General features: G+C 63.5%; 5 non-coding genes across 5 annotated transcripts; all 5 read right to left on the bottom strand.

The window, feature by feature from the left end:
- Positions 1-1945: 1945 nt before the first annotated feature.
- LOC142863345 (5S ribosomal RNA) lies at positions 1946-2064 on the bottom strand. Its single transcript, XR_012914141.1, has one exon. It is a non-coding gene; the product is annotated as a 5S ribosomal RNA (ribosomal RNA).
- Positions 2065-5528: 3464 nt separating this feature from the next.
- On the bottom strand, positions 5529-5647 carry LOC142863334 (5S ribosomal RNA). The gene has a single exon (XR_012914140.1). It is a non-coding gene; the product is annotated as a 5S ribosomal RNA (ribosomal RNA).
- A 3449-nt stretch (positions 5648-9096) lies between these two features.
- On the bottom strand, positions 9097-9215 carry LOC142863323 (5S ribosomal RNA). The gene has a single exon (XR_012914139.1). It is a non-coding gene; the product is annotated as a 5S ribosomal RNA (ribosomal RNA).
- Positions 9216-12673: 3458 nt separating this feature from the next.
- Positions 12674-12792, bottom strand: LOC142863312 (5S ribosomal RNA). The gene has a single exon (XR_012914138.1). It is a non-coding gene; the product is annotated as a 5S ribosomal RNA (ribosomal RNA).
- A 3456-nt stretch (positions 12793-16248) lies between these two features.
- LOC142863301 (5S ribosomal RNA) lies at positions 16249-16367 on the bottom strand. Its single transcript, XR_012914137.1, has one exon. It is a non-coding gene; the product is annotated as a 5S ribosomal RNA (ribosomal RNA).
- Positions 16368-18524: the final 2157 nt, after the last annotated feature.

The following is an 18524-nucleotide window of genomic DNA, read 5'->3' as shown; positions in this document are numbered from 1 at the left end:
ACCCGTGCTGAGAGAGGTTGTGGGCATGGCCCGCTGGGGCTCTGCCCGACCCAGGGCTGAGAGATGCAACCTCCCAGCTCTGGGTCCCTGCAGGGGAAGCGTTGGCAAGCACAGGGCCAGTCCTCCAAAGGCCCAGGTGCAGGGAGCCCAGGCCAAGCAGCCTGTGGAAGAAGCCACCCCGGGAACACGACTGCAGGCCACGGCCCTTCCCACCTCCTCCTCCTCCTCCTCCTGCTCCTCCACCCCCCCCCGACCTCCCACCCCCCCACCCCACCCCCCGACATGGCGCAGGGCTCAGAGACACCTCAGACACTTGCTACCCAAAGTGCAAAGGGCATCAGTTGCTCCTCCAAACCGCCCCCCCTGCCCAGCAGACCGCGTTGTCCAGCCAGCCCCCGGGCCTCCCTGGGGTGCCCAGCACAAAAGTGCAGACAACCACCGGACCCTCAATCTCAGTTTTCGGATGTTTTTGCCACTCTGAGGACCCGCAGGCCAGCTGGGCCTTCTGGCAGGACAGAGAGCCCCGGAATCCGACGTGGAGAGCTGGGTGTACGTCCCCACGAGGAGGCGGTCCCCACCTCCGCGGCTCTCCCCTTGCGGGGGGGAAAAGCAGCCACGGGGCCTCAGAGAAGACACCAGGCTGGGCGCCCGCCCCACAGTGGGGGCACGTCCCCCGCAGGCCACTTAGCGCCGGCCGCCGGCCGGCGGACGGTTGGGTGGCGCGAGACGCTGCGGCCGCCCTGCTACCGGGTTCCTGGGAGGGCGTCCTGGAACCAGCGTCCACACCAAGCCCTTGGAAGGCCCAGGCGACGGAGGAGCCCCGTCAGGCAGGGGCCGAGGACGGTGACGGCCCGGGCGGGGAGGAGCGTGTCAGGCAGGGGCAGAGGACGGTGACAGGTGACAGGCCGGGCGGGAAGGAGTCAGTCAGGCAGGGGCCGAGGAGGAGACGGGCTGGGTAAGGGTTAGGGTTAGAGTCAGGGCACAAGTCACAATCGCAAAGACCTGGAAGCGACCCGAGTGCCCATCGACCCACGAGTGCGTAAATGAAATGTGGCGCGTGGACACCACGGAGTGCTATTCAGCTAGGAGGAGCAGCGGTGAGAGGGCACCTCTCGTGGTTCTCCTGGCCAGAGCTGGAACCCGTTCCAGTAAGCCAGGTAGCCCAAGAATGGACACACGAGCACCACGTGCTCGCGCTCACCAGCAAATGGGTACGAACCGATGGACACCTAAGTGGACACAGAGGAATCACCTTCATCGGGTGGGTGTCGGGCGGGTGGGGGGAGGGGATGGGCATACACCTCCATTAGGAATGGGGTGGGTGCGCACCGACTGGGGGATGGGCGCACTTGAGGCTCTGACCCGAGGGGGGAGGCTGGGAGAGGGCAACGTACCCGACCTTAACATTGGTACCCCCACAATACGCTGGAACAACATCAGAGGTAAATGAATAAGAACACAGGGGGGAGGGGGGCACGGGCAACACATGTCACCTTAATACTTGGACTCCCATCATCTGCTTGAAAAGAGAGAGAAAAGAAAATGCAATCATAGAGATAAGAGACACTTTTTAAAAATAATGAATCCGAAGAGAAAAGTAAAAGGAGGCCTGTGGAGCAGGTCTGGGTGTGACTCCGGATCCCCCAACATCAGGTGCCACCACCAAAGATTCCTACGTGTAGCCCATAGAACCCCAAAAGCAACGGGACGAGTTCTGGTCACATACTCCCTCAAAATGACATCCTGGCCTTCTTCTGGAACTCCCTCCCCTCTCAGACTCTCAAGGTTTCCTCCAGCGTGTCGGTTCCCACAGAGCAGACCTTTGGTCTGAGACGCCAGGCAGCGCGGCGGGCGCTGAGGGTGGGGGTGACCCCCACCCCGGGCCGCCGACTCGCTCCCAGAAAGGGGACAGAACAAGAGGCAAAACAAAAAAAAAAAAAGAAGAAGCCTACGGCACCCGGTATTCCCAGGCGGTCTCCCATCCAAGTACTAACCAGGCCCGACCCTGCTTAGCTTCCGAGACCAGACGAGATCGGGCGCGTTCAGGGTGGTGTGGCCCTAGACGGCGGAGGGCGCCCCTGCCCCGCTCAAGAAGCCGAGCCTCTCTGCGCTTCCCCGCCGCCTCCTCCCCCCGCCCCAGGCCCCGCGCCGGCGCTGACCCGCACCGGGCCGGGCCTGTTGAGTTCACCGGCCGGGTCCGGCGGGCTCCGAGGGACGGGGGTGACAGGCGGGGCGGGGCGGGGCGGGGCGGGCAGGGAGCGGCGGGCCGGGGTGGGGGGCTGTCTTTCTATACACACACACACACACACACACACACACACACACACACACACTCACACTCACACTCACTCACTCACACTCACACAAGATGCGCCTCCACGGCTGGACTCGCCAAGGTGGAGACCTTCCAGCCCCCTTCCTCTCCTCGCCTGGCCCACCCCCAGCTCGTGGCCGCCGCCGCCGCCGCCGCCGCCGCCGATTGCGCACGCGCGGGTCGCCCGCCCTTTGACCCCAGGCAGGGGCCGCCATCCCCGACAACCCCTTTCAGCTGCGCCCCCCACCCTGTGGGTGGGCTGCCGCCTATTCCCCCGGGCCCGGGCTGGGGCACAGCGCATGGGGGAGGGGAGCGAGTGTATGGGGCGTCTCTCTCTCTCTCTAGGGATGTGTCCCATGGGTGGGGTGGCGTGGTTTGTGGGGCGCTGAAGAAATCAGTCCCCTCCATCTCCTACCTCTGGAAAACGCCCAAGCCCTTGGAGAACTGCCGGCAACGCGACCGTGGGGGCCGGGACCCTCCTCTGTGTCCTCCTGTGGCCCAGTCCAAGGGGCCTGGGCCTGGCCGGGGCTGCATTGGACCCCGACCACCCTGGCGTGTGGACTCGCTAAAAATCGGCGATTAGATATTGGATTCCAGCTTCATTGAGGTCATTTCACTAATGAGTGCACCGGAAAGAGTTTCCTAATCCATCTGTGAGGGTGGCAACTGAAAGAGAATTTTAAAGCTGACAGAATAGGCGAGGAAAGGCATAGGAGATTTCCACACCCAGTAAGGAAGCCTTTCCCGAAATGGAAGAAAGAAACGAGCAAACAGAAACACCGGTAGCCCGCCAGGATCAGAGTCTGCCCCCGAGAGAAAGTACCCTGACCAGGTTCACCCGTGGGTGGGTGGCGAGCTAGCGGCATTCAGAAGAGCGAGGCCCGCAGTCTGTGCAGAAGACACCTGCACTCGGGTGTGTGTGGCGGCACGATTCACAAGCAGCTCCAGATGTTAAGCCAAGGAGAAGCCAGGGAGTTCCCAACGCCCCAGGTGTCCTCAGCCCACGACTGGCTGCTGGGGGAATGCGCAGCCCGGCTCCTTGTCTCAGAGCCCTTGTCTCAGAGCGGGACAACCAGGAGGTGTGACGTACACCCCGGGGTTCCCAGGAGGATCAGGCTGAAGCTGGGACTTGGCCTGAAAGTGTCCCCTCGCATGGCCACCCCCTTCCCCTTCCTGCTCCTCTACTCCTGGTGCCCCTCCATCCAGGGGCCAGACCTTAAAGAGTCACCCGCAAGAGAATCCTGGTCCCAAAGGAGCCTTCTGGGGGACCCGTGCTGAGAGAGGTTGTGGGCATGGCCCGCTGGGGCTCTGCCCGACCCAGGGCTGAGAGATGCAACCTCCCAGCTCTGGGTCCCTGCAGGGGAAGCGTTGGCAAGCACAGGGCCAGTCCTCCAAAGGCCCAGGTGCAGGGAGCCCAGGCCAAGCAGCCTGTGGAAGAAGCCACCCCGGGAACACGACTGCAGGCCACGGCCCTTCCCACCTCCTCCTCCTCCTCCTCCTGCTCCTCCACCCCCCCCCCGACCTCCCACCCCCCCACCCCACCCCCCGACATGGCGCAGGGCTCAGAGACACCTCAGACACTTGCTACCCAAAGTGCAAAGGGCATCAGTTGCTCCTCCAAACCGCCCCCCCTGCCCAGCAGACCGCGTTGTCCAGCCAGCCCCCGGGCCTCCCTGGGGTGCCCAGCACAAAAGTGCAGACAACCACCGGACCCTCAATCTCAGTTTTCGGATGTTTTTGCCACTCTGAGGACCCGCAGGCCAGCTGGGCCTTCTGGCAGGACAGAGAGCCCCGGAATCCGACGTGGAGAGCTGGGTGTACGTCCCCACGAGGAGGCGGTCCCCACCTCCGCGGCTCTCCCCTTGCGGGGGGGAAAAGCAGCCACGGGGCCTCAGAGAAGACACCAGGCTGGGCGCCCGCCCCACAGTGGGGGCACGTCCCCCGCAGGCCACTTAGCGCCGGCCGCCGGCCGGCGGACGGTTGGGTGGCGCGAGACGCTGCGGCCGCCCTGCTACCGGGTTCCTGGGAGGGCGTCCTGGAACCAGCGTCCACACCAAGCCCTTGGAAGGCCCAGGCGACGGAGGAGCCCCGTCAGGCAGGGGCCGAGGACGGTGACGGCCCGGGCGGGGAGGAGCGTGTCAGGCAGGGGCAGAGGACGGTGACAGGTGACAGGCCGGGCGGGAAGGAGTCAGTCAGGCAGGGGCCGAGGAGGAGACGGGCTGGGTAAGGGTTAGGGTTAGAGTCAGGGCACAAGTCACAATCGCAAAGACCTGGAAGCGACCCGAGTGCCCATCGACCCACGAGTGCGTAAATGAAATGTGGCGCGTGGACACCACGGAGTGCTATTCAGCTAGGAGGAGCAGCGGTGAGAGGGCACCTCTCGTGGTTCTCCTGGCCAGAGCTGGAACCCGTTCCAGTAAGCCAGGTAGCCCAAGAATGGACACACGAGCACCACGTGCTCGCGCTCACCAGCAAATGGGTACGAACCGATGGACACCTAAGTGGACACAGAGGAATCACCTTCATCGGGTGGGTGTCGGGCGGGTGGGGGGAGGGGATGGGCATACACCTCCATTAGGAATGGGGTGGGTGCGCACCGACTGGGGGATGGGCGCACTTGAGGCTCTGACCCGAGGGGGGAGGCTGGGAGAGGGCAACGTACCCGACCTTAACATTGGTACCCCCACAATACGCTGGAACAACATCAGAGGTAAATGAATAAGAACACAGGGGGGAGGGGGGCACGGGCAACACATGTCACCTTAATACTTGGACTCCCATCATCTGCTTGAAAAGAGAGAGAAAAGAAAATGCAATCATAGAGATAAGAGACACTTTTTAAAAATAATGAATCCGAAGAGAAAAGTAAAAGGAGGCCTGTGGAGCAGGTCTGGGTGTGACTCCGGATCCCCCAACATCAGGTGCCACCACCAAAGATTCCTACGTGTAGCCCATAGAACCCCAAAAGCAACGGGACGAGTTCTGGTCACATACTCCCTCAAAATGACATCCTGGCCTTCTTCTGGAACTCCCTCCCCTCTCAGACTCTCAAGGTTTCCTCCAGCGTGTCGGTTCCCACAGAGCAGACCTTTGGTCTGAGACGCCAGGCAGCGCGGCGGGCGCTGAGGGTGGGGGTGACCCCCACCCCGGGCCGCCGACTCGCTCCCAGAAAGGGGACAGAACAAGAGGCAAAACAAAAAAAAAAAAAAGAAGAAGCCTACGGCACCCGGTATTCCCAGGCGGTCTCCCATCCAAGTACTAACCAGGCCCGACCCTGCTTAGCTTCCGAGACCAGACGAGATCGGGCGCGTTCAGGGTGGTGTGGCCCTAGACGGCGGAGGGCGCCCCTGCCCCGCTCAAGAAGCCGAGCCTCTCTGCGCTTCCCCGCCGCCTCCTCCCCCCGCCCCAGGCCCCGCGCCGGCGCTGACCCGCACCGGGCCGGGCCTGTTGAGTTCACCGGCCGGGTCCGGCGGGCTCCGAGGGACGGGGGTGACAGGCGGGGCGGGGCGGGGCGGGGCGGGCAGGGAGCGGCGGGCCGGGGTGGGGGGCTGTCTTTCTATACACACACACACACACACACACACACACACACTCACACTCACACTCACTCACTCACACTCACACAAGATGCGCCTCCACGGCTGGACTCGCCAAGGTGGAGACCTTCCAGCCCCCTTCCTCTCCTCGCCTGGCCCACCCCCAGCTCGTGGCCGCCGCCGCCGCCGCTGCCGCCAATTGCGCACGCGCGGGTCGCCCGCCCTTTGACCCCAGGCAGGGGCCGCCATCCCCGACAACCCCTTTCAGCTGCGCCCCCCACCCTGTGGGTGGGCTGCCGCCTATTCCCCCGGGCCCGGGCTGGGGCACAGCGCATGGGGGAGGGGAGCGAGTGTATGGGGCGTCTCTCTCTCTCTCTAGGGATGTGTCCCATGGGTGGGGTGGCGTGGTTTGTGGGGCGCTGAAGAAATCAGTCCCCTCCATCTCCTACCTCTGGAAAACGCCCAAGCCCTTGGAGAACTGCCAGCAACGCGACCGTGGGGGCCGGGACCCTCCTCTGTGTCCTCCTGTGGCCCAGTCCAAGGGGCCTGGGCCTGGCCGGGGCTGCATTGGACCCCGACCACCCTGGCGTGTGGACTCGCTAAAAATCGGCGATTAGATATTGGATTCCAGCTTCATTGAGGTCATTTCACTAATGAGTGCACCGGAAAGAGTTTCCTAATCCATCTGTGAGGGTGGCAACTGAAAGAGAATTTTAAAGCTGACAGAATAGGCGAGGAAAGGCATAGGAGATTTCCACACCCAGTAAGGAAGCCTTTCCCGAAATGGAAGAAAGAAACGAGCAAACAGAAACACCGGTAGCCCGCCAGGATCAGAGTCTGCCCCCGAGAGAAAGTACCCTGACCAGGTTCACCCGTGGGTGGGTGGCGAGCTAGCGGCATTCAGAAGAGCGAGGCCCGCAGTCTGTGCAGAAGACACCTGCACTCGGGTGTGTGTGGCGGCACGATTCACAAGCAGCTCCAGATGTTAAGCCAAGGAGAAGCCAGGGAGTTCCCAACGCCCCAGGTGTCCTCAGCCCACGACTGGCTGCTGGGGGAATGCGCAGCCCGGCTCCTTGTCTCAGAGCCCTTGTCTCAGAGCGGGACAACCAGGAGGTGTGACGTACACCCCGGGGTTCCCAGGAGGATCAGGCTGAAGCTGGGACTTGGCCTGAAAGTGTCCCCTCGCATGGCCACCCCCTTCCCCTTCCTGCTCCTCTACTCCTGGTGCCCCTCCATCCAGGGGCCAGACCTTAAAGAGTCACCCGCAAGAGAATCCTGGTCCCAAAGGAGCCTTCTGGGGGACCCGTGCTGAGAGAGGTTGTGGGCATGGCCCGCTGGGGCTCTGCCCGACCCAGGGCTGAGAGATGCAACCTCCCAGCTCTGGGTCCCTGCAGGGGAAGCGTTGGCAAGCACAGGGCCAGTCCTCCAAAGGCCCAGGTGCAGGGAGCCCAGGCCAAGCAGCCTGTGGAAGAAGCCACCCCGGGAACACGACTGCAGGCCACGGCCCTTCCCACCTCCTCCTCCTCCTCCTCCTGCTCCTCCACCCCCCCCCGACCTCCCACCCCCCCACCCCACCCCCCGACATGGCGCAGGGCTCAGAGACACCTCAGACACTTGCTACCCAAAGTGCAAAGGGCATCAGTTGCTCCTCCAAACCGCCCCCCCTGCCCAGCAGACCGCGTTGTCCAGCCAGCCCCCGGGCCTCCCTGGGGTGCCCAGCACAAAAGTGCAGACAACCACCGGACCCTCAATCTCAGTTTTCGGATGTTTTTGCCACTCTGAGGACCCGCAGGCCAGCTGGGCCTTCTGGCAGGACAGAGAGCCCCGGAATCCGACGTGGAGAGCTGGGTGTACGTCCCCACGAGGAGGCGGTCCCCACCTCCGCGGCTCTCCCCTTGCGGGGGGGAAAAGCAGCCACGGGGCCTCAGAGAAGACACCAGGCTGGGCGCCCGCCCCACAGTGGGGGCACGTCCCCCGCAGGCCACTTAGCGCCGGCCGCCGGCCGGCGGACGGTTGGGTGGCGCGAGACGCTGCGGCCGCCCTGCTACCGGGTTCCTGGGAGGGCGTCCTGGAACCAGCGTCCACACCAAGCCCTTGGAAGGCCCAGGCGACGGAGGAGCCCCGTCAGGCAGGGGCCGAGGACGGTGACGGCCCGGGCGGGGAGGAGCGTGTCAGGCAGGGGCAGAGGACGGTGACAGGTGACAGGCCGGGCGGGAAGGAGTCAGTCAGGCAGGGGCCGAGGAGGAGACGGGCTGGGTAAGGGTTAGGGTTAGAGTCAGGGCACAAGTCACAATCGCAAAGACCTGGAAGCGACCCGAGTGCCCATCGACCCACGAGTGCGTAAATGAAATGTGGCGCGTGGACACCACGGAGTGCTATTCAGCTAGGAGGAGCAGCGGTGAGAGGGCACCTCTCGTGGTTCTCCTGGCCAGAGCTGGAACCCGTTCCAGTAAGCCAGGTAGCCCAAGAATGGACACACGAGCACCACGTGCTCGCGCTCACCAGCAAATGGGTACGAACCGATGGACACCTAAGTGGACACAGAGGAATCACCTTCATCGGGTGGGTGTCGGGCGGGTGGGGGGAGGGGATGGGCATACACCTCCATTAGGAATGGGGTGGGTGCGCACCGACTGGGGGATGGGCGCACTTGAGGCTCTGACCCGAGGGGGGAGGCTGGGAGAGGGCAACGTACCCGACCTTAACATTGGTACCCCCACAATACGCTGGAACAACATCAGAGGTAAATGAATAAGAACACAGGGGGGAGGGGGGCACGGGCAACACATGTCACCTTAATACTTGGACTCCCATCATCTGCTTGAAAAGAGAGAGAAAAGAAAATGCAATCATAGAGATAAGAGACACTTTTTAAAAATAATGAATCCGAAGAGAAAAGTAAAAGGAGGCCTGTGGAGCAGGTCTGGGTGTGACTCCGGATCCCCCAACATCAGGTGCCACCACCAAAGATTCCTACGTGTAGCCCATAGAACCCCAAAAGCAACGGGACGAGTTCTGGTCACATACTCCCTCAAAATGACATCCTGGCCTTCTTCTGGAACTCCCTCCCCTCTCAGACTCTCAAGGTTTCCTCCAGCGTGTCGGTTCCCACAGAGCAGACCTTTGGTCTGAGACGCCAGGCAGCGCGGCGGGCGCTGAGGGTGGGGGTGACCCCCACCCCGGGCCGCCGACTCGCTCCCAGAAAGGGGACAGAACAAGAGGCAAAACAAAAAAAAAAAAAGAAGAAGCCTACGGCACCCGGTATTCCCAGGCGGTCTCCCATCCAAGTACTAACCAGGCCCGACCCTGCTTAGCTTCCGAGACCAGACGAGATCGGGCGCGTTCAGGGTGGTGTGGCCCTAGACGGCGGAGGGCGCCCCTGCCCCGCTCAAGAAGCCGAGCCTCTCTGCGCTTCCCCGCCGCCTCCTCCCCCCGCCCCAGGCCCCGCGCCGGCGCTGACCCGCACCGGGCCGGGCCTGTTGAGTTCACCGGCCGGGTCCGGCGGGCTCCGAGGGACGGGGGTGACAGGCGGGGCGGGGCGGGGCGGGGCGGGCAGGGAGCGGCGGGCCGGGGTGGGGGGCTGTCTTTCTATACACACACACACACACACACACACACACACACACACACTCACACTCACACTCACTCACTCACACTCACACAAGATGCGCCTCCACGGCTGGACTCGCCAAGGTGGAGACCTTCCAGCCCCCTTCCTCTCCTCGCCTGGCCCACCCCCAGCTCGTGGCCGCCGCCGCCGCCGCCGCCGCCGCCGATTGCGCACGCGCGGGTCGCCCGCCCTTTGACCCCAGGCAGGGTCCGCCATCCCCGACAACCCCTTTCAGCTGCGCCCCCCACCCTGTGGGTGGGCTGCCGCCTATTCCCCCGGGCCCGGGCTGGGGCACAGCGCATGGGGGAGGGGAGCGAGTGTATGGGGCGTCTCTCTCTCTCTCTAGGGATGTGTCCCATGGGTGGGGTGGCGTGGTTTGTGGGGCGCTGAAGAAATCAGTCCCCTCCATCTCCTACCTCTGGAAAACGCCCAAGCCCTTGGAGAACTGCCGGCAACGCGACCGTGGGGGCCGGGACCCTCCTCTGTGTCCTCCTGTGGCCCAGTCCAAGGGGCCTGGGCCTGGCCGGGGCTGCATTGGACCCCGACCACCCTGGCGTGTGGACTCGCTAAAAATCGGCGATTAGATATTGGATTCCAGCTTCATTGAGGTCATTTCACTAATGAGTGCACCGGAAAGAGTTTCCTAATCCATCTGTGAGGGTGGCAACTGAAAGAGAATTTTAAAGCTGACAGAATAGGCGAGGAAAGGCATAGGAGATTTCCACACCCAGTAAGGAAGCCTTTCCCGAAATGGAAGAAAGAAACGAGCAAACAGAAACACCGGTAGCCCGCCAGGATCAGAGTCTGCCCCCGAGAGAAAGTACCCTGACCAGGTTCACCCGTGGGTGGGTGGCGAGCTAGCGGCATTCAGAAGAGCGAGGCCCGCAGTCTGTGCAGAAGACACCTGCACTCGGGTGTGTGTGGCGGCACGATTCACAAGCAGCTCCAGATGTTAAGCCAAGGAGAAGCCAGGGAGTTCCCAACGCCCCAGGTGTCCTCAGCCCACGACTGGCTGCTGGGGGAATGCGCAGCCCGGCTCCTTGTCTCAGAGCCCTTGTCTCAGAGCGGGACAACCAGGAGGTGTGACGTACACCCCGGGGTTCCCAGGAGGATCAGGCTGAAGCTGGGACTTGGCCTGAAAGTGTCCCCTCGCATGGCCACCCCCTTCCCCTTCCTGCTCCTCTACTCCTGGTGCCCCTCCATCCAGGGGCCAGACCTTAAAGAGTCACCCGCAAGAGAATCCTGGTCCCAAAGGAGCCTTCTGGGGGACCCGTGCTGAGAGAGGTTGTGGGCATGGCCCGCTGGGGCTCTGCCCGACCCAGGGCTGAGAGATGCAACCTCCCAGCTCTGGGTCCCTGCAGGGGAAGCGTTGGCAAGCACAGGGCCAGTCCTCCAAAGGCCCAGGTGCAGGGAGCCCAGGCCAAGCAGCCTGTGGAAGAAGCCACCCCGGGAACACGACTGCAGGCCACGGCCCTTCCCACCTCCTCCTCCTCCTCCTCCTGCTCCTCCACCCCCCCCCGACCTCCCACCCCCCCACCCCACCCCCCGACATGGCGCAGGGCTCAGAGACACCTCAGACACTTGCTACCCAAAGTGCAAAGGGCATCAGTTGCTCCTCCAAACCGCCCCCCCTGCCCAGCAGACCGCGTTGTCCAGCCAGCCCCCGGGCCTCCCTGGGGTGCCCAGCACAAAAGTGCAGACAACCACCGGACCCTCAATCTCAGTTTTCGGATGTTTTTGCCACTCTGAGGACCCGCAGGCCAGCTGGGCCTTCTGGCAGGACAGAGAGCCCCGGAATCCGACGTGGAGAGCTGGGTGTACGTCCCCACGAGGAGGCGGTCCCCACCTCCGCGGCTCTCCCCTTGCGGGGGGGAAAAGCAGCCACGGGGCCTCAGAGAAGACACCAGGCTGGGCGCCCGCCCCACAGTGGGGGCACGTCCCCCGCAGGCCACTTAGCGCCGGCCGCCGGCCGGCGGACGGTTGGGTGGCGCGAGACGCTGCGGCCGCCCTGCTACCGGGTTCCTGGGAGGGCGTCCTGGAACCAGCGTCCACACCAAGCCCTTGGAAGGCCCAGGCGACGGAGGAGCCCCGTCAGGCAGGGGCCGAGGACGGTGACGGCCCGGGCGGGGAGGAGCGTGTCAGGCAGGGGCAGAGGACGGTGACAGGTGACAGGCCGGGCGGGAAGGAGTCAGTCAGGCAGGGGCCGAGGAGGAGACGGGCTGGGTAAGGGTTAGGGTTAGAGTCAGGGCACAAGTCACAATCGCAAAGACCTGGAAGCGACCCGAGTGCCCATCGACCCACGAGTGCGTAAATGAAATGTGGCGCGTGGACACCACGGAGTGCTATTCAGCTAGGAGGAGCAGCGGTGAGAGGGCACCTCTCGTGGTTCTCCTGGCCAGAGCTGGAACCCGTTCCAGTAAGCCAGGTAGCCCAAGAATGGACACACGAGCACCACGTGCTCGCGCTCACCAGCAAATGGGTACGAACCGATGGACACCTAAGTGGACACAGAGGAATCACCTTCATCGGGTGGGTGTCGGGCGGGTGGGGGGAGGGGATGGGCATACACCTCCATTAGGAATGGGGTGGGTGCGCACCGACTGGGGGATGGGCGCACTTGAGGCTCTGACCCGAGGGGGGAGGCTGGGAGAGGGCAACGTACCCGACCTTAACATTGGTACCCCCACAATACGCTGGAACAACATCAGAGGTAAATGAATAAGAACACAGGGGGGAGGGGGGCACGGGCAACACATGTCACCTTAATACTTGGACTCCCATCATCTGCTTGAAAAGAGAGAGAAAAGAAAATGCAATCATAGAGATAAGAGACACTTTTTAAAAATAATGAATCCGAAGAGAAAAGTAAAAGGAGGCCTGTGGAGCAGGTCTGGGTGTGACTCCGGATCCCCCAACATCAGGTGCCACCACCAAAGATTCCTACGTGTAGCCCATAGAACCCCAAAAGCAACGGGACGAGTTCTGGTCACATACTCCCTCAAAATGACATCCTGGCCTTCTTCTGGAACTCCCTCCCCTCTCAGACTCTCAAGGTTTCCTCCAGCGTGTCGGTTCCCACAGAGCAGACCTTTGGTCTGAGACGCCAGGCAGCGCGGCGGGCGCTGAGGGTGGGGGTGACCCCCACCCCGGGCCGCCGACTCGCTCCCAGAAAGGGGACAGAACAAGAGGCAAAACAAAAAAAAAAAAAGAAGAAGCCTACGGCACCCGGTATTCCCAGGCGGTCTCCCATCCAAGTACTAACCAGGCCCGACCCTGCTTAGCTTCCGAGACCAGACGAGATCGGGCGCGTTCAGGGTGGTGTGGCCCTAGACGGCGGAGGGCGCCCCTGCCCCGCTCAAGAAGCCGAGCCTCTCTGCGCTTCCCCGCCGCCTCCTCCCCCCGCCCCAGGCCCCGCGCCGGCGCTGACCCGCACCGGGCCGGGCCTGTTGAGTTCACCGGCCGGGTCCGGCGGGCTCCGAGGGACGGGGGTGACAGGCGGGGCGGGGCGGGGCGGGGCGGGCAGGGAGCGGCGGGCCGGGGTGGGGGGCTGTCTTTCTATACACACACACACACACACACACACACACACACACACACTCACACTCACACTCACTCACTCACACTCACACAAGATGCGCCTCCACGGCTGGACTCGCCAAGGTGGAGACCTTCCAGCCCCCTTCCTCTCCTCGCCTGGCCCACCCCCAGCTCGTGGCCGCCGCCGCCGCCGCCGCCGCCGCCGATTGCGCACGCGCGGGTCGCCCGCCCTTTGACCCCAGGCAGGGGCCGCCATCCCCGACAACCCCTTTCAGCTGCGCCCCCCACCCTGTGGGTGGGCTGCCGCCTATTCCCCCGGGCCCGGGCTGGGGCACAGCGCATGGGGGAGGGGAGCGAGTGTATGGGGCGTCTCTCTCTCTCTCTAGGGATGTGTCCCATGGGTGGGGTGGCGTGGTTTGTGGGGCGCTGAAGAAATCAGTCCCCTCCATCTCCTACCTCTGGAAAACGCCCAAGCCCTTGGAGAACTGCCGGCAACGCGACCGTGGGGGCCGGGACCCTCCTCTGTGTCCTCCTGTGGCCCAGTCCAAGGGGCCTGGGCCTGGCCGGGGCTGCATTGGACCCCGACCACCCTGGCGTGTGGACTCGCTAAAAATCGGCGATTAGATATTGGATTCCAGCTTCATTGAGGTCATTTCACTAATGAGTGCACCGGAAAGAGTTTCCTAATCCATCTGTGAGGGTGGCAACTGAAAGAGAATTTTAAAGCTGACAGAATAGGCGAGGAAAGGCATAGGAGATTTCCACACCCAGTAAGGAAGCCTTTCCCGAAATGGAAGAAAGAAACGAGCAAACAGAAACACCGGTAGCCCGCCAGGATCAGAGTCTGCCCCCGAGAGAAAGTACCCTGACCAGGTTCACCCGTGGGTGGGTGGCGAGCTAGCGGCATTCAGAAGAGCGAGGCCCGCAGTCTGTGCAGAAGACACCTGCACTCGGGTGTGTGTGGCGGCACGATTCACAAGCAGCTCCAGATGTTAAGCCAAGGAGAAGCCAGGGAGTTCCCAACGCCCCAGGTGTCCTCAGCCCACGACTGGCTGCTGGGGGAATGCGCAGCCCGGCTCCTTGTCTCAGAGCCCTTGTCTCAGAGCGGGACAACCAGGAGGTGTGACGTACACCCCGGGGTTCCCAGGAGGATCAGGCTGAAGCTGGGACTTGGCCTGAAAGTGTCCCCTCGCATGGCCACCCCCTTCCCCTTCCTGCTCCTCTACTCCTGGTGCCCCTCCATCCAGGGGCCAGACCTTAAAGAGTCACCCGCAAGAGAATCCTGGTCCCAAAGGAGCCTTCTGGGGGACCCGTGCTGAGAGAGGTTGTGGGCATGGCCCGCTGGGGCTCTGCCCGACCCAGGGCTGAGAGATGCAACCTCCCAGCTCTGGGTCCCTGCAGGGGAAGCGTTGGCAAGCACAGGGCCAGTCCTCCAAAGGCCCAGGTGCAGGGAGCCCAGGCCAAGCAGCCTGTGGAAGAAGCCACCCCGGGAACACGACTGCAGGCCACGGCCCTTCCCACCTCCTCCTCCTCCTCCTCCTGCTCCTCCACCCCCCCCGACCTCCCACCCCCCCACCCCACCCCCCGACATGGCGCAGGGCTCAGAGACACCTCAGACACTTGCTACCCAAAGTGCAAAGGGCATCAGTTGCTCCTCCAAACCGCCCCCCCTGCCCAGCAGACCGCGTTGTCCAGCCAGCCCCCGGGCCTCCCTGGGGTGCCCAGCACAAAAGTGCAGACAACCACCGGACCCTCAATCTCAGTTTTCGGATGTTTTTGCCACTCTGAGGACCCGCAGGCCAGCTGGGCCTTCTGGCAGGACAGAGAGCCCCGGAATCCGACGTGGAGAGCTGGGTGTACGTCCCCACGAGGAGGCGGTCCCCACCTCCGCGGCTCTCCCCTTGCGGGGGGGAAAAGCAGCCACGGGGCCTCAGAGAAGACACCAGGCTGGGCGCCCGCCCCACAGTGGGGGCACGTCCCCCGCAGGCCACTTAGCGCCGGCCGCCGGCCGGCGGACGGTTGGGTGGCGCGAGACGCTGCGGCCGCCCTGCTACCGGGTTCCTGGGAGGGCGTCCTGGAACCAGCGTCCACACCAAGCCCTTGGAAGGCCCAGGCGACGGAGGAGCCCCGTCAGGCAGGGGCCGAGGACGGTGACGGCCCGGGCGGGGAGGAGCGTGTCAGGCAGGGGCAGAGGACGGTGACAGGTGACAGGCCGGGCGGGAAGGAGTCAGTCAGGCAGGGGCCGAGGAGGAGACGGGCTGGGTAAGGGTTAGGGTTAGAGTCAGGGCACAAGTCACAATCGCAAAGACCTGGAAGCGACCCGAGTGCCCATCGACCCACGAGTGCGTAAATGAAATGTGGCGCGTGGACACCACGGAGTGCTATTCAGCTAGGAGGAGCAGCGGTGAGAGGGCACCTCTCGTGGTTCTCCTGGCCAGAGCTGGAACCCGTTCCAGTAAGCCAGGTAGCCCAAGAATGGACACACGAGCACCACGTGCTCGCGCTCACCAGCAAATGGGTACGAACCGATGGACACCTAAGTGGACACAGAGGAATCACCTTCATCGGGTGGGTGTCGGGCGGGTGGGGGGAGGGGATGGGCATACACCTCCATTAGGAATGGGGTGGGTGCGCACCGACTGGGGGATGGGCGCACTTGAGGCTCTGACCCGAGGGGGGAGGCTGGGAGAGGGCAACGTACCCGACCTTAACATTGGTACCCCCACAATACGCTGGAACAACATCAGAGGTAAATGAATAAGAACACAGGGGGGAGGGGGGCACGGGCAACACATGTCACCTTAATACTTGGACTCCCATCATCTGCTTGAAAAGAGAGAGAAAAGAAAATGCAATCATAGAGATAAGAGACACTTTTTAAAAATAATGAATCTGAAGAGAAAAGTAAAAGGAGGCCTGTGGAGCAGGTCTGGGTGTGACTCCGGATCCCCCAACATCAGGTGCCACCACCAAAGATTCCTACGTGTAGCCCATAGAACCCCAAAAGCAACGGGACGAGTTCTGGTCACATACTCCCTCAAAATGACATCCTGGCCTTCTTCTGGAACTCCCTCCCCTCTCAGACTCTCAAGGTTTCCTCCAGCGTGTCGGTTCCCACAGAGCAGACCTTTGGTCTGAGACGCCAGGCAGCGCGGCGGGCGCTGAGGGTGGGGGTGACCCCCACCCCGGGCCGCCGACTCGCTCCCAGAAAGGGGACAGAACAAGAGGCAAAACAAAAAAAAAAAAGAAGAAGCCTACGGCACCCGGTATTCCCAGGCGGTCTCCCATCCAAGTACTAACCAGGCCCGACCCTGCTTAGCTTCCGAGACCAGACGAGATCGGGCGCGTTCAGGGTGGTGTGGCCCTAGACGGCGGAGGGCGCCCCTGCCCCGCTCAAGAAGCCGAGCCTCTCTGCGCTTCCCCGCCGCCTCCTCCCCCCGCCCCAGGCCCCGCGCCGGCGCTGACCCGCACCGGGCCGGGCCTGTTGAGTTCACCGGCCGGGTCCGGCGGGCTCCGAGGGACGGGGGTGACAGGCGGGGCGGGGCGGGGCGGGGCGGGCAGGGAGCGGCGGGCCGGGGTGGGGGGCTGTCTTTCTATACACACACACACACACACACACACACACACACACACTCACACTCACACTCACTCACTCACACTCACACAAGATGCGCCTCCACGGCTGGACTCGCCAAGGTGGAGACCTTCCAGCCCCCTTCCTCTCCTCGCCTGGCCCACCCCCAGCTCGTGGCCGCCGCCGCCGCCGCCGCCGCCGATTGCGCACACGCGGGTCGCCCGCCCTTTGACCCCAGGCAGGGTCCGCCATCCCCGACAACCCCTTTCAGCTGCGCCCCCCACCCTGTGGGTGGGCTGCCGCCTATTCCCCCGGGCCCGGGCTGGGGCACAGCGCATGGGGGAGGGGAGCGAGTGTATGGGGCGTCTCTCTCTCTCTCTAGGGATGTGTCCCATGGGTGGGGTGGCGTGGTTTGTGGGGCGCTGAAGAAATCAGTCCCCTCCATCTCCTACCTCTGGAAAACGCCCAAGCCCTTGGAGAACTGCCGGCAACGCGACCGTGGGGGCCGGGACCCTCCTCTGTGTCCTCCTGTGGCCCAGTCCAAGGGGCCTGGGCCTGGCCGGGGCTGCATTGGACCCCGACCACCCTGGCGTGTGGACTCGCTAAAAATCGGCGATTAGATATTGGATTCCAGCTTCATTGAGGTCATTTCACTAATGAGTGCACCGGAAAGAGTTTCCTAATCCATCTGTGAGGGTGGCAACTGAAAGAGAATTTTAAAGCTGACAGAATAGGCGAGGAAAGGCATAGGAGATTTCCACACCCAGTAAGGAAGCCTTTCCCGAAATGGAAGAAAGAAACGAGCAAACAGAAACACCGGTAGCCCGCCAGGATCAGAGTCTGCCCCCGAGAGAAAGTACCCTGACCAGGTTCACCCGTGGGTGGGTGGCGAGCTAGCGGCATTCAGAAGAGCGAGGCCCGCAGTCTGTGCAGAAGACACCTGCACTCGGGTGTGTGTGGCGGCACGATTCACAAGCAGCTCCAGATGTTAAGCCAAGGAGAAGCCAGGGAGTTCCCAACGCCCCAGGTGTCCTCAGCCCACGACTGGCTGCTGGGGGAATGCGCAGCCCGGCTCCTTGTCTCAGAGCCCTTGTCTCAGAGCGGGACAACCAGGAGGTGTGACGTACACCCCGGGGTTCCCAGGAGGATCAGGCTGAAGCTGGGACTTGGCCTGAAAGTGTCCCCTCGCATGGCCACCCCCTTCCCCTTCCTGCTCCTCTACTCCTGGTGCCCCTCCATCCAGGGGCCAGACCTTAAAGAGTCACCCGCAAGAGAATCCTGGTCCCAAAGGAGCCTTCTGGGGGACCCGTGCTGAGAGAGGTTGTGGGCATGGCCCGCTGGGGCTCTGCCCGACCCAGGGCTGAGAGATGCAACCTCCCAGCTCTGGGTCCCTGCAGGGGAAGCGTTGGCAAGCACAGGGCCAGTCCTCCAAAGGCCCAGGTGCAGGGAGCCCAGGCCAAGCAGCCTGTGGAAGAAGCCACCCCGGGAACACGACTGCAGGCCACGGCCCTTCCCACCTCCTCCTCCTCCTCCTCCTGCTCCTCCACCCCCCCCCCGACCTCCCACCCCCCCACCCCACCCCCCGACATGGCGCAGGGCTCAGAGACACCTCAGACACTTGCTACCCAAAGTGCAAAGGGCATCAGTTGCTCCTCCAAACCGCCCCCCCTGCCCAGCAGACCGCGTTGTCCAGCCAGCCCCCGGGCCTCCCTGGGGTGCCCAGCACAAAAGTGCAGACAACCACCGGACCCTCAATCTCAGTTTTCGGATGTTTTTGCCACTCTGAGGACCCGCAGGCCAGCTGGGCCTTCTGGCAGGACAGAGAGCCCCGGAATCCGACGTGGAGAGCTGGGTGTACGTCCCCACGAGGAGGCGGTCCCCACCTCCGCGGCTCTCCCCTTGCGGGGGGGAAAAGCAGCCACGGGGCCTCAGAGAAGACACCAGGCTGGGCGC

Source organism: Microcebus murinus, chromosome 21 (assembly GCF_040939455.1).
Source record: "Microcebus murinus isolate Inina chromosome 21, M.murinus_Inina_mat1.0, whole genome shotgun sequence".
Lineage (NCBI taxonomy): Eukaryota > Metazoa > Chordata > Mammalia > Primates > Cheirogaleidae > Microcebus > Microcebus murinus.
The sequence above is the reverse complement of the archived record's forward strand: the minus strand, read 5'-3'. Positions and strand labels throughout refer to the sequence as shown.